General features: G+C 37.2%; 1 protein-coding gene across 3 annotated transcripts in view; it reads left to right on the plus strand.

Moving 5' to 3' along the window:
• LRCH3 (leucine rich repeats and calponin homology domain containing 3) overlaps positions 1-13,197 on the plus strand; it is a 70,479-nt gene that overhangs the window by 319 nt on the left and 56,963 nt on the right. The window lies entirely within an intron of this gene.

Genomic DNA, 13,197 nt, shown 5'->3' on the forward strand with positions numbered 1-13,197 from the left:
GGGGGGGGCGCGAGACAGCGGGGAAGGGGGGTAGGGGAAACGCCTTGCCTTGCCCTGGCAAGCGCCTCAGGGCTGGGGGTAGCCGGTGTGGCGGGGCCGGGCGGCTCCCCATCAGCGAGGGCTTGCGGGGGCGGTGGTCCTGAAAGGCGTTGCGGGGGTGGAGGACCGCCAGCCCCCCGCTAAGAATGAGGCTGAGGGGATCAATTTGCTCTCTCTTCAGTAAATTGAAGCTGGATGCATGAGGAGGAGAAATTTCCTAAGTGGATGTTTGGGGGGTCCCCCCTGTTTCTCTTGAAGAGTGTTTGTGTGGGTGTAAAGGGGGATTTCGCCTCCGGAGGCGATGCTTGGCATATTTCTCCTCTTGGGCCGTTTTTCCTTCACGCTTTTGCCTCCTCCGTTCGCTCTCCGCCCTTCCTCTCCTCGGCTGAGCGACAGGATGGAGGAGCTGTTGCAGGGTACTCCTCCTTCCTCTGCCCGTCGTGGGTCTGGCCGATGAGATCTCTCGATTTGTTGGGGTTTTTTCTTCGTCGTCTCCACTCTAGAGGTGTTTCCCTTGTTGGAGGCTGTTTTAAAAAGAGTTAGGAGGCTTTTCTCAGTACTGCTGCTCACTGATGTGGTTTTAGCCAGGCATGTTCTTGTTCTGATGTATGTAAATGTGAGTGTGTATGTGTATGTACACATACCCTTGCCATCTCTCATCTTGTACTTTGACAGGGGAAACTAACTTTCCAAGAAGGGCTGTCAGGTGTGCATACGCTAAAGACAACTGTTTCTTGTGCTCTTATACTTCTATTATTGTCATTTCTGACAGCCATAAGCAAGATATGAAAGGTACTGTGAACAGAATCATGTCCCTTTTCTTTTTTTCTCCTGTATTATATGGATAAAAATATTAAGAATTTTTAAGAAATACTTAAGTATTTCTTAAATAAGCAATAGGGCTTTTTTTTCCCTCTGCTCTTCAAATATATTCATAGGAGTAGACTAAAAATGTATACTTTCTCTGTGAGCACCTTGATCATAAGCAAAAACACATTTGCGGAGTATGTTTACGGATTATTGTATTGAATAGAGAGATGAGACTTGGGAAATGACAAGAGTTTGTGCAGGATGTAGAAGTTTTCTTAATGCATTATGTAGAGCAAATTTAGTTTATGTTTGACTGTCTAGTTGTATAAGTGAAGTAAAAGTAGCTTTAAAAGGTGTCAGCATGACATTTGTTTGTAGCTTTGATTACTTCCTATCCAGTCATTTAGATTTTCTCGTGTTTTGTGTTGAATTGTAGCTTAGAAGCTTAGAAATAAACTATCTTCGAAATAAACTCCAAACCGCTTTCTGAAAATTACCGTGTTTGTTTGTAAGTGTGTTGATACACTGTCAGTTAAGTAATTCAAAATGGAGCCTCTTTTAAAATTGTCTGACTTCATACTCTGTCTTGTAACATCCCATTTATGCAAAAATCTGTCACTAATACAAAAAAAACGACCAGCCAACCAGACCTTGAGACAGATGTGGCTTATTTGATTTGAAGACATCTATAAATAGAAAACGCTTCTTGTTAGGGTATAAAATTTTTTTTGTTCGAAGGGTCTTCTACAAATGTAGTTGCACAATGAATGTGTAGTGGGCTAATCTGTAAGCAAACACACCATACACATTTATAAGGGATTTGGGCTTTTGTTTATAATACTATTCATTTACTGTACTCTTAAACAATTTGTGGGAATTCTTGTTTCCACCAAGGTTCCCATCTATTGTGATGAATATTTGCATTGTAGTTATTCAAGAAGCATTAAATGCTAATAAGCGGCAGTGCATACCATACACTTTTGTGCATTTATCATCACAATGAACCTTAGAAAAAAGCTAGAACTGTTCTTAAGTTGTAAGAAGCAAAGCTTATTGGGGGGACACATTCTCTTTAAATTCTCTGTTTTGAAGGCTGCTGTGAATAACTTCATCTTGTGCCTTTTTTTAGCATGGTCTGTTCTATGACTTTTTTGTTTTGAATAAGGCTGGGCAGTGGAGAAAAATCCATGCAAGCATTTCTGACCCACAGTTTTCAGTTGAGTGCTCAGCTACAAATCTAATCCACTTCTTTCCCCACATCAATTTCTTTCTTGTGTAACTTCCAATTCTTTTGTATGGGAGTAGCCACAAATAATATGGTAGAATGTATATGTGTGTTAGGTGTTATAAACACTTAAAATAAACACTTTAAGTAATCCCCTAGACTGTACACTCAGAGTGCTTTCCTGCATGCTGTGCTGCAAAGACTCAGAGCACATCAGGTGGGGCATGTGTGTGTGGAGTTTCATAAAATCATTGGAATTACTCCCAAACTATAAAACTGAAGATAATACAATGTATATGCAAATCTTACTCCTTTTTATGTGCCAGAAGAGACACCTCTCTAGTGTGGTTCATGTTATACTGGTATAGCTCATTCCCGTTCTTGTAGTGACAAAAGTAATTGCATGTCACTGTAACTGCATCGATGCTAAAGAGGTGGGAATGAATCACATCCCTCATTAATGTAACTACTAGAAAACTAGCATCTAGCATAGCCTTAAGCCTTAACAGAATCACTGGCCTTGCCAGGAAGCTGTTGTTAACGCAGATGAACCAGCAAAGCGGGTCAGTAGAAACAGGGCGTTAGAAATTAGATGCTTGATCAAGTTTAGTTGGGTGCTCTGTGCAGATTTTGAGGTTGATGATGGGTGAGGGGAGAATCCCTTTAAGTAGATGTCAGCCATAAGGTATGTTTTCAAATGTTAAATCAATGGGAAGATCACATTTCTTTGGATCTTTTATGAGTTCGGAGTTGACAGTAATACTAACCCTGGTCCTCAGGCTGTAATAGCTTCTAGGTACCATTCTTAACCACTCACTAAACAATCATCAGAGCTGAGTTTCTGGCAGGTGTAACAACTTTGGAAAAATATTTGATAAACAGATCATAGAATCATATAATATCTCAAGTTGGAAGGGACCCATAAAGATCATTGAGTCCAACTCCCTGCTCCTTGCAGGACTACATAAAACTAAACCATATGACCAGATCAGGTTTGCTGCATTTTCATTCTGGAAGTTAATGTAATATTTCTGTTAGGCATCAGTGGAAAAATTAAGTTCCCCATTAATCATTTGCCTCAGTCACTAAACTTTTCACTGGAAAGTGAATTCTCTAGTAATGTCAGAGCCTCAGCTGCTTCTGGGCACTGCTGTCTTCCAGACAGTGAAGACCCACAGAAGGCTTTTTAAACCAAGATCAGTGCTCAAGGTTGTTCTCAGAACTGAGCAGGTAACTTCAGGCATTGAGGTAATTGAGTGAGTTTCTGGTTGTTTTGCACTTTGACTGGAATTAAGATCACGTAATATAAAATCAAACTGAAGATGGGGCAGTCTATGCTTGAGAGCTTTGGAATGGATTGCTGGGAAGGTAGCTCCCCACAGTGCATGATGCAGTAGTCCATCTAACGTTGTTGTACATGTGGGATGGCTCATGTACAAGAAATGCAGTGTAATAATAACTTAGATACTGAAAGAGGGGAAGCAGCTGTTCTTTATACTCATCCATTACAACTTAATTGGAATTTTAGGAAGTGACTCAAACTTACAAAGCTTATTGATGATAAAGAATGAGCAAGCTTCTTCAGTAACAAAGCAAGGATGTGCTTCTCTTTTTCTTTAATACTCTTTCATTGAACGTGCATTATCTATCCCCATTTTATCTGGGTTGAATTACAACCCTTTTGCTCATTCCACTCTTGTTCTCAACCAGGGAATAGGAAAAGGAAGGGCTATAAACCATCTGAGTTAAATATAAAAGGAAGCACCGTTGCATTTTGCCAGTGTTAATGTAGACTCTGATGTCATTATTTGACAGCTTTCCCAGTGGCCTAAAGCATATATTGAGCAGAAAAGTTATTTGTCAAACCCTTCATGACAGCTGTAATTACCTAAACCACTCACTGTCTCCATTTTTAAAGGAGAAGATGGGAATATGTGGGTTTATGCAATAAAAGAAATGGCTGTTGTATGGAAATCGACTAGTAAGATAATTACATGCAGAGTACTATGTCTTGTTTCTGGAATATATTAGTAGTGAAAAAGGATAGCAAGACTCTGAAAAGGAAGAAAAAAGTTGTCTGCTACTACCTTTTGAATGACTTTGCCAATAAGGTGTATCTACAGTTTTGTTCTTAGCAGCTCTCCATAGAAATGGTAAAATCTGACCATAGTGTCAATAAAATTTCTATATGCTAAGTGCTTGCATGCATTTAGAAGGATTACAGTGACTATATGAGTGTTCTGCAGTAAGAGGTCTCACTGGTATTTTTCTTTCCTGCCAGAAATTTAGTTGATATTACCTGATGAAATATAAAACAGCTTGAGAAGTACAGTATAGCTCATAGAGCAGTGGCCGTATTTCCCAAACATTTGTTCTTAAAACCACAACAACAGAATCCAAACCATCCTAAAATTAAATAATTGTTTGGAAAAAACCTCTTTGGGTTACTGTATCTTGAATGTAATTTTATTATGATCTTTAAGATAACTTGGAAGGAAACGGGATTGTTCTTTGTTCAAGTTGCAGGCTATTTGTCAAAAGAGTTTACAATGTTGGTACTTAGATAATCTAACGTTTCAGTATTAAAAATCAAACCTAACATTTCATTAGGGTAGTTCAGAGTCTTGTGCTCAGATTTGTGTACTTGCCTCTACCTTTATCAAAACCCAAACAGAAATACACTGTCCAGAGGTTCTAGTAGCTGTAGGGGCAAGAAGGAGGGAGGATGACAATCTTTCCCCAAACTTTAGATGGTAATCTAGCTTTTTCCATTTAGTTGAGTTTTTTGGTCTTACCTCCTACTTGTGTCAGTCCCTTTATAATTTGACTATTGCTCCCTCTTGTTTTCTTTCTTGTTATGTTTCTGTTATTAGAAAGTCTGGATCTCATGTGTGTGCTGTCATAAATACTGGCAATTCTTAGTCTAGGCTAATGGAATTATCTGAGAGTGGTGCTTTGGTAAGTTGGTAAATTGAGGTCAGTTCTGCTTTTTTTGTTACCCTCAAAATGTGGAGAGCAGTTGACTGCTGTAGTTTATGGTTTGTTTTTGTTGAATGGATTGTGTTGGGTTTTGATGGAGATCTGAGGCCTGCAGTAATGCTCACAGGTTCTTGGCGCACAGGCAGTCTTTTTGCCTAATGTTTTATAGCAACTGGGAAAGTGGAGTCTGAGCTTGTAGTAATAAAAGTAATACGTGACATTCGGAATGCCTTTGTTTAGCAAGTTGATCTTTTAAAACAAAAATAGTCCCACAATCAAACTTTTACTACCAGTAAAGTCTTCTGAATGGTATTCAGGATTGCATGTGTTTCTAGTTACTTCCCTAGTAGTCTTCCACTTCCCTGCCTCCATCATGATCAGACTTTTTTTTTTTTAATACTGTCTTGTCTGCATACGCACTCTTAGTTATATTTTTGGAGATAACTGTAACTACATAAAAAGTAAAGAGGAGAGGGATTGATAGGTGAATGTATTGAGTCCTGCAGTCACAGGAAGGACAAATTAGTTTAGGGGAAAAAAGGAAATGTCTTTGTTTCTCTTGTGGTGTTTCCAGCCCTCTTGTCCTGTGGCTGTACCTGTGCTTGGAGGTAGCAAATTTGTATTGGTTAAGTACTCCCTGAAGTCAGTCATAAATACACAGCCTAACGTGATCCAAGTTCTATGCTGATGCCAAAAGGGGAAGTTCTGTCTTCATCTCCTGCTGCACAGTCAACACCAGCAATCATACTGCCTTCCAGCAAGCTGTTTCATACTTACCTGGCTGAAGACTCAGCCAGTAACCACTTGGATCAAATCCTTGGACAGCTATGTTTTCACGTGTGCATGAGTGCCAGCAAACAGAAAGGATGGAAAGACTGTATGGGGTGATGAGAATGAGAGGGCCTGTTTTGGCAGGTATGTAAGCTTAAATTGATGCGCATCTATTGTGAAATCACACCTTAACTCTATTTTGTAACCTTTTACCACTGACTTCTTGGAAATTTGCTAATTATTTTTTTGTAAAACGATGTGTTAGCCTTTGAGTCAGTGGGCCTGGGAATTTTTTCTTTTAGAGCATGCCTCATAGAGCTGAATTGCATTCAGTGAAACTTTACTGCTGACAGATTTGGATCTCATGCGTTCATTTGGCAAAATACATTATTTTATGCAAGTAATTTTAAACTGATGGTTTAGGTTTAGCTTTAGACTGCAGTAGACATAATTAGTTTTTTCAGTAGAAGAACCAGCAGTAAAGAATTAGTTACAATAAACACTGCAAATTATATAGCATGTGTAAAAAATAAAATTACATGGTAGCTAACGAAAAGGCTATAACTCAATTCAAGGGTTCTTCTCTCTTTAATAACTAATCAGGCTTGGATCTCATGGTTTCCAATGTTCGCCAGACAGCTTGAATGAATTGCAGTTGTGTATTTAGCTGAAGTCATGGGCTGTGCACTGTGCTTTCTTCTTCATCTGCTATGTCCCCTTCTCTAAAGTGGAGGGGTGAAAACCTATTCACATTAAAAGTGTCTTGGCAGTTAGACTTTATCAGTGCATTAGCGTTAAAATATTGCTTTAGTACTCTGAATTATAGATATTTAGAGAAGACGCAAAGGGTAATATATTGTGGTCTTTTCTGTATATTGTTTTGCATAAGTTAGTACTTCTGTATATATGCAGGAAGAGGGCTTTATTTTTCACTTTGAAGTCCCCAAAACTGTCCCAATAGTTCTTCACTTCAGCCTCACTTATGATTGCACACTACAAACTGCTGCTTTTACTGACAGAGCCCAGAAGTCTCCTTAGAGTGAGGAGAGTCTTTGTTCTTTTCTAACTGGTAATGTTATTGATTTGAAAGTTAAAGTATTTACAGTCATAGTCTTCTGTAAATGTAGTTCAAGCACTCCAAAATGAGGATATGCCTAAAAAAATCCCACTTGCTATGTAGCCCAGGTGTTGGCTGCTGGAACATATGGTTTTTAACCGTAGTCTGCTCTGTACAGAGGGCGGTAGGATTAGCGAGCATCTATTCAATTTTTTTTTTTCCCCCATTGTTCAATGACCCATGGGAATTTTAGTCTCTTTATTCTACTTATTGTTGAAACTTAGCTCTGAATACAGAAACGTGTTATTGTTGCCTTGGGCTTTTGGGTAGTGCTCGCTACTATTGAAAAGGTTTCAAACACTATTTTGCATGTAATCTCTGTGAAGTGAGGCAAGGTGATGTTACTGCATTTTGCATATATGAAGCTTGGGATTGTACAACGTTTGAAAGCATTTGCTGATTTGGGGTACACTTAGTGCCTGAACTTTGAGGCAACCCAGCTATTACAGGTTAATTTCTTTTTTTTTTTTCCAAATGCAGTTCTTATTAGCTTCAGTTGCCTTGGTGACTCCTCAGGAGTACTGGAAATCAAGCACAACATCTAGAAAAATTGAAATATGTGATTAATTACTACCTTTGGAAAAATTTGTTTAGAAGATTTGCTTAGTATTACAAAGGAAATATATGGCACTGACAGGATGCAATCCATTTTTCCAAAACAGCGTTCACCAGCTTTCAGGTTAGCTATCCCTTTTTCTTTCTGTAATTCCCTGCTTTGTTCCCTAATGGTTTTTCAATATCAATCTCTTGCATAAGACGGTTACTGTGATCAGTCCTGATTCTACAGTAATTTCATCTTGTTTGAAGAAATCTACTTGAACAGAAAAATCTTGTAGAGGAGCAAAAAGTGGTATGTGATTGTTAATTAAAGACCTGTGGACAGTAGATACGCACAGGAAATGAGCAATTAAAGTTACGTGGGCATCTTTGATTGTGGACTATACTGTCTATGTGCTTGATTTTGCAGTCTTACATAAGTTTTTGACTGAGTTTTCTCTGTACAAAATATCAGTGCCCTTTTCAGGTTACTTTTCTAATGCTGAATTCTAAATTCAGGCTGAATTTCAGTCAGAGGTTCAGTCTGAATTTCTAGATTCAGTCATGTGGAATCATGCTGGCATCCAGGTGACTCATCAGCACAGTTCAAACCTTTCCATCAGGTCTCTCTTACCTGAGCCAATAAGACAGCAGTAGGTTGTCATTGTGCCGGAGGGGACTGTGCTCTAGCAGGTTGGAGTTCCTCTGTGTGTTCCATGTCACATGTCTTGTCCCCAGCAGTATGTTGTTATCTCAGTTCTGTTTCTTCTGCCCCCATTTCTTTTTTTTTCCATCTCCTTCAGGTTAGCTTCCATGTCTTAACCTTTTCTTCTTTCCTTGTTAATCTTGCCCTCTGTCTCAAATGCCTCTCTCATTGCTAACTCCAGTCTTCTCATCCAAGTTGTTAGCACGATAAAAAGAGGAATAATCAGTATCTTAACGTTTGGGAGAAAATTCCTTTAAAATTCAAGAAGAACGTTAATTTTAGGGTGCTGATGAGACCAGTAGTAATTTAAACCTGCTTAATTCATTATTACTATTATTTATGGCCATATATATATATATAACCTCTTAGTTCAGTTAGAGCCTAAGGCTTTTACTGGTCTTTGAGTTGGTGTCACATATGCTGTTCTCTAGGAGTAAGGGAGTCATTGAGCACAATAATAGCAGGACAGTTAGGTACTTGTCATTACATTGACTCCAAGCTCAACTGTGGAATAAATGTTTTTGTAGAAGGCCAAGACTGAATGTGGTTATGAGCCATAAACTATCTGCTACTTCCATTTATTCTGCTGGCTTGCCAAGGGGTGGGTAGATTTGTGCTTAGCAGGGTAAAAAAATTATCTTTGGAGCCCATCTATGCTAAAACAGCAGATTGATCATTTGAGCTGTAAATGTGTTGCAAAATATTCAAGTATTAGATATTTCATGGCTCTGTTCTGCTGCCGTGCAAATCCCATCATTCAGGGATGCCTGTGTGTCATCAAATTGTTATAATTACCGTTAAAAGTTATAGTGTAAGAAGGAAAGCCTAGAAGCTTTACTGTTGATACTCTTCACTGGTGATTAAATGCTAGCTTTTCCTTCAGCATGGTGAAGGAAATTTTCATGGAGAATACTACCCCCCACCCCCACTGGTACTGTTCAATCTGTCTTGTAGTTCCTGTTCTCCTTGAAAACACATTTTTTAAAAATCAACTATTTGAATTGAATTTTCAGTTTAAAGGTGCTGTCATATCATTTATCATGAGACAATATTTAACTGCAAATTTCTTACTATGACCAACTTAACATATTGTTCTTATTTTTTTGTTTTTAAGACACTCGCTCACAATTTTTATCCCTGCTGTTTTTTTCATTTCCTTGAGGGGGGGAAAAGCATTAACTTGTAATTTGAAATAAGAGGTGGAAGATTTTATTTTGTTTTGTTAGTGCCCAAATGCACATCAAAATCTTCTTGAAGTATTATATCCTTCTTTCTCTTGGCTAATTGATATGGTGAATGTTAGCAAATGGTGTTGAGTTAGAGATTTATTCTCTCTTCATGTAGACTAAGGAGGAGACTAGTTTTCTATTCAAAAACATTCTTTTTACAATCTGTTGTTGTTTACCTGAAAGTTTATTTGTACTACCAGAAATATGCTTTTAAGAGTATCAATGTGGTTATTAAAAAACAAACAAACAAACAAAAAAACCCAAACCTTAATATGAAGATAAAGCCATAGTTTCTCTCCGACTTAGCTTGTTATAATTTGAAGAATTAGCTTTTTCCCAGGGCTATACTTTAAGATATCAAGAATGTGAGGGATTACAAAAACACACCTGTATTATAATTATTTTGAAAACTTTGATTGTGATATGCCATATTTTTTGCAGATTTAACTTTCTGTGCTTTTTTCATATCATTACATTCATCGCCAGTTCAAGCGTGCAGATGGTTATGATCATGTTGAATAAATACGAAAAATTATACGTATGAATAAAAAGCGTGGTACAAATTACTTGTATCCTAGATCTGAAACTTGTATTTTGTTTTTGAGGATACTTTTGTGGCTACAAACACCTCTACATACCATGTTTTCTAAAAATTTATTCTTTCAGATATTTAATGTACCTTGGCAGTACTATATTACAGGTTGCAAAACTTGTTTGCTCCGCTTGCTTTTTTCAAAAAAGCGTTTTTGTTACTTAATGCAAGAATCTCTTCCATTTAGAAGAGATTAATCTAGACCAAATTTAATAGAATTTAATCTAGACCAAAACTTCAAAGTACTAATAAAATAAATCTTTGAACATGGCTTTCCCTGTCAGAAATCTCTATTCCTTATGAAATTAACATGCTTCATATGTTTTTCTCGAGTTTAACTTTTTCTGCACTGTAACATTCTATTCAAATTGCTATTAGGGAACAGGTAAGAGAGGTGTATTTACTACTATTAGTTAAGGAGTGTACAGCACTTTGAGGAGGTAAGGCATAACGGAAGTGGTATTGTTTTCCCCCCACATGTTTCTAGTGCACATGATTTGGGTGTGTATTATGTAACTGAGTAATACAGATGTAATCTTTTAAACATCTGCCATCTCTGCTTTCACAAATATATGCTAAAATGAAAAGTCCATCTGTTAATCTGTTAAATTCTTTGTGTCAACGTTACTGCAGTATAATTTCTATTCCATTCTGTAGTGCTGCTTCAGAAAGTGGTTAAGAAATAAGTCTGTGGAAGTTCCATTTTAATAACATGTTATCAATTTGAGATAGACCATTTAAATAGCTTTTCATATTTAAATAAAATTAAAATATTATTCAGTTCATATTCCTTTGCCTTAAAACACGTTTTTCCTCTTTGGATATGTAAAACAAAAGGCAAAAGTATGTATTTTCATCAATACTGCAACTGTTGGCACAGTGCTGCCAGATTTGCAGTGTTTAAATGGAAAAAATAGTTTTACAGTTTTGATAACCACTGTTATTATTTCTATTTAATTAGATTTTCAGACAGAAATGTGATTTTTTTTTTAATTTATTTTTTTAAACCTGACTGTATCCTTCCCATATGATGCAGTTCTTTTAAACTCTTAACCGTGTTGAATATGTAATAAACGAAATACAAGGGTTTTTTAGAAGCATGCATTGCAGGCTGTATGAGCAGGTTCTGGGATAACTTGAATGAGGTGGTGTCTCCTTTGTTTTGGGGAAGTCTTCTAATGAATGACTACAACACATGTCTCTCGGGCTTTGTCAGTATAGTAATGAGAAACGTATCTGATACCTGACAATTGTTGGGGATTACAAAAGCAAACAAACAAAAAGACCTGAGCAGAATCATGAGAATTTCTCTCTGCTCCTGCATGGCACCGATGTGATGCAGTGCAAAGAGGCAGAGAGGATCTGTCTGTAGGCTGGCATGACTACCACTTCGCTCTTGGAGAAGCAGTTTATACTTCTGTTTTTCTCAACTGGGGATATTTCAGTCTACTGAACACTGGTATCTATTTTTTAATCATATTAGAAGAAAATGTGTTCATACTTAAAATAAATGATGCTTCTTAGATTTGCCTATTCTATTTCCATTCTCTGCTTCTGACCTTAAAGAAGTCCTTCTACCACTGCATTTCCCATCTCTTTGCATCTTGCTTTCTCTAATTTGTGTGGTACATCCTGCTTCCTCGCAGTTTGCACGGTGATACATGCTTATGTCAGAGGCATTTATAGAAAAACTTGTTTGGTGTATTGTTTTACTTCTCAGGCAAAGTCATGTAACTTTAAAGCTAGAAAACACAGTTTGTGCCCCATGAAGAGAGGAGGAAAAAAGAAGTCATAAGGCATCCATCTTATCTGGGGGACTTGAGTTTAGTTTCATTTCAAGTTTTATACTGCACATAGACTAGATTTGTTGAAAGAGTTGTTTTTATATGCCTTTGTATTTTATTCCCATGCCAGTTGATTGGAAACTATATTACTACATTATGTAATCTCATAAAATTGCCTGTTGTGCAGGGATGACGGTACTTGGGAGGAACTGGGGATGTTAACAGTTGTAAAGCTAGAGACATGCTTTTTGATAAGCAAAAATAGTTTGTGGTGTTCTGGAGATCTTGATTCATAAAACAGAGTCAGCCTAGCTCTGACAGGTAGCATCTTCCATGATGAGAAAGAAGATTAATGAACAAGCGTTTAATACATGTGTGCGTGCATATTAAATCATAAATGTAACTTTAATTTTGCTTCACACCTGTAGCATCAGTATAACTTCACTGTAATAAACTTTATTTCACTCCAGCTGTTCAAGAGCTTTCTTCATGTTACTTTCAACATGATGACTTTTCCACGTAGCTCTTGTGACAGAAGAGTAATTCCTGCTCTTTGTTGGTGTTAACTTTTTCAGGGGATGTCAAACTCCAGTGGCAAATTTTCATTTACCAAATTTTTAATCAGTTTATGGCATCATGTCTTATGATCGCTGCCACTCTCGCTATCTTATTCTGCATCAATGACATGCAGTGCTCTGTATTTCTTTTATGTAGTCTTTCTTGTCACGATTATAACAGCTGTTTCTTCTTTGGCTGTAGTTGCAATTTAAAAGAGATGGGGAAATTCTTATTTGTAAAGAATGTTAAATATTATCAGGTGAAATATAAACTAAAATGGTTTTATTTTCAAATATATTTTATGGTGAAACTTTTCACAAGTTTCTCATTCTTGTTTTATAGTAGCCTGAAGAGTTTTATTTTACTTCTGTTAGAAGTGTAGGTGCATTTCTGTGCCTTTAGTGATCTCGGGATAGATTTTTCTTCATCGTCTTGTACTTACTGTAACAAGATCAATATTACTTTCAGGGCAAGAGAAATATTCAGTACCGTCACTATTGTTAGTGCTTTATCATCATTTTTCTTTTTGTATAAACTTCAAATATCCTGCTTGACTCGCATTTTCCTACCTTTACTGCTTTTGCTGATCACTTCCATATTTATACTGAAGCTAAATTAATCTTTTAATGCTGTGCATTTTTTATAATGTCTTTAAAAAATTGCATATTGGGGCCAATTATTTTCAATGTATAACCCTTCCATTTTGCTGTGTGTGATTCATTGGCTTATTCTTTGCTATTCAGTGAAAATCAAATTTGTAATGTCAGGACTCTTAAGCTACCCAGTACCCTTGCTGCATCAAAGCCCGTCTCTCCTATCTCCCCACTCCTCTGTGCAGACTTCTGAAAGC

The sequence above is a fragment of the Calonectris borealis genome, chromosome 9, assembly GCF_964195595.1.
Source record: "Calonectris borealis chromosome 9, bCalBor7.hap1.2, whole genome shotgun sequence".
Taxonomy (NCBI): Eukaryota; Metazoa; Chordata; class Aves; order Procellariiformes; family Procellariidae; genus Calonectris; species Calonectris borealis.